The following is a 2,500-nucleotide window of genomic DNA, read 5'->3' on the forward strand; positions in this document are numbered from 1 at the left end:
CCGCGGCATAGCTAGATGGCTTGTGTGGAGTTTTGTGAAAAAATGAAATTCGTGGTTTTTGAGATGTGAGGGTTGGAATGGCCTCCAAATGTCCCCAAATGAATACCATGAAATTCTTGGTGCACGAAAGTTTTGAGTTCGGAGGGTTTTGCACATGGCCAAGTTGGTCGGTGCACCGCGGCATAGCTAGATGGCTTGTGTGGAGTTTTGTGAAAAAATGAAATTCGTGGTTTTTGAGATGTGAGGGTTGGAATGGCCTCCAAATGTCCCCAAATGAATACCATGAAATTCTTGGTGCACGAAAGTTTTGAGTTCGGAGGGTTTTGCACATGGCCAAGTTGGTCGGTGCACCGCGGCATAGCTAGATGGCTTGTGTGGAGTTTTGTGAAAAAATGAAATTCGTGGTTTTTGAGATGTGAGGGTTGGAATGGCCTCCAAATGTCCCCAAATGAATACCATGAAATTCTTGGTGCACGAAAGTTTTGAGTTCGGAGGGTTTTGCACATGGCCAAGTTGGTCGGTGCACCGCGGCATAGCTAGATGGCTTGTGTGGAGTTTTGTGAAAAAATGAAATTCGTGGTTTTTGAGATGTGAGGGTTGGAATGGCCTCCAAATGTCCCCAAATGAATACCATGAAATTCTTGGTGCACGAAAGTTTTGAGTTCGGAGGGTTTTGCACATGGCCAAGGTTGGCGGTGCACCGCGGCATAGCTAAATGGCTTGGTGGGGAGTTTTGTGAAAAAATGAAATTCGTGGTTTTTGAGGTGTGAGGGTTGGAATGGCCTCCAAATGTCCCCAAATGAATACCATGAAATTCTTGGTGCACGAAAGTTTTGAGTTCGGAGGGTTTTGCACATGGCCAAGTTGGTCGGTGCACCGCGGCATAGCTAGATGGCTTGTGTGGAGTTTTGTGAAAAAATGAAATTCGTGGTTTTTGAGATGTGAGGGTTGGAATGGCCTCCAAATGTCCCCAAATGAATACCATGAAATTCTTGGTGCACGAAAGTTTTGAGTTGGTTGGGTTTTACACATGGGCAAGGTTGTCGGTGCACCACGGCATAGCTAAATGGCTTGGTGGGGAGTTTTGTGAAAAAATGAAATTCGTGGTTTTTGAGATGTGAGGGTTGGAAAGGCCTCCAAATGCCCCCAAATGAATACCATGAAATTCTTGGTGCACGAAAGTTTTGAGTTCGGAGGGTTTTGCACATGGCCAAGGTTGGCGGTGCACCACGACATAGCTAAATGGCTTGGTGGGGAGATTTGTGAAAAAATGAAATTCGTGGTTTTTGAGGTGTGAGGGTTGGAATGGCCTCCAAATGCCCCCAAATGAATATCATGAAATTCTTGGTGCACGAAAGTTTTGAGTTCGGAGGGTTTTGCACATGGCCAAGTTGGTCGGTGCACCGCGGCATAGCTAGATGGCTTGTGTGGAGTTTTGTGAAAAAATGAAATTCGTGGTTTTTGAGGTGTGAGGGTTGGAATGGCCTCCAAATGCCCCCAAATGAATACCATGAAATTCTTGGTGCACGAAAGTTTTGAGTTCGGAGGGTTTTGCACATGGCCAAGTTGGTCGGTGCACCGCGGCATAGCTAGATGGCTTGTGTGGAGTTTTGTGAAAAAATGAAATTCGTGGTTTTTGAGATGTGAGGGTTGGAATGGCCTCCAAATGTCCCCAAATGAATACCATGAAATTCTTGGTGCACGAAAGTTTTGAGTTCGGAGGGTTTTGCACATGGCCAAGTTGGTCGGTGCACCGCGGCATAGCTAGATGGCTTGTGTGGAGTTTTGTGAAAAAATGAAATTCGTGGTTTTTGAGATGTGAGGGTTGGAATGGCCTCCAAATGTCCCCAAATGAATACCATGAAATTCTTGGTGCACGAAAGTTTTGAGTTCGGAGGGTTTTGCACATGGCCAAGTTGGTCGGTGCACCGCGGCATAGCTAGATGGCTTGTGTGGAGTTTTGTGAAAAAATGAAATTCGTGGTTTTTGAGATGTGAGGGTTGGAATGGCCTCCAAATGTCCCCAAATGAATACCATGAAATTCTTGGTGCACGAAAGTTTTGAGTTCGGAGGGTTTTGCACATGGCCAAGGTTGGCGGTGCACCGCGGCATAGCTAAATGGCTTGGTGGGGAGTTTTGTGAAAAAATGAAATTCGTGGTTTTTGAGATGTGAGGGTTGGAATGGCCTCCAAATGCCCCCAAATGAATACCATGAAATTCTTGGTGCACGAAAGTTTTGAGTTCGGAGGGTTTTGCACATGGCCAAGGTTGGCGGTGCACCACGGCATAGCTAGATGGCTTGGTGGGGAGATTTGTGAAAAAATGAAATTCGTGGTTTTTGAGATGTGAGGGTTGGAAAGGCCTCCAAATGCCCCCAAATGAGTACTGTAAAAGTGTTGGTGCACAAAAGTTTTGAATTGGATGCATTTTGCACTTGGCCAAGTTGGTCGGTGCACCGCGACTAGATAGGTTGGTGCCAAAATTTGTCAAATTTAAGACC

This window comes from Vigna unguiculata, unplaced genomic scaffold (assembly GCF_037176805.1).
Source record: "Vigna unguiculata cultivar grain cowpea cultivar isolate G323 ecotype 2 unplaced genomic scaffold, ASM3717680v1 ptg000217l, whole genome shotgun sequence".
Taxonomy (NCBI): Eukaryota; Viridiplantae; Streptophyta; class Magnoliopsida; order Fabales; family Fabaceae; genus Vigna; species Vigna unguiculata.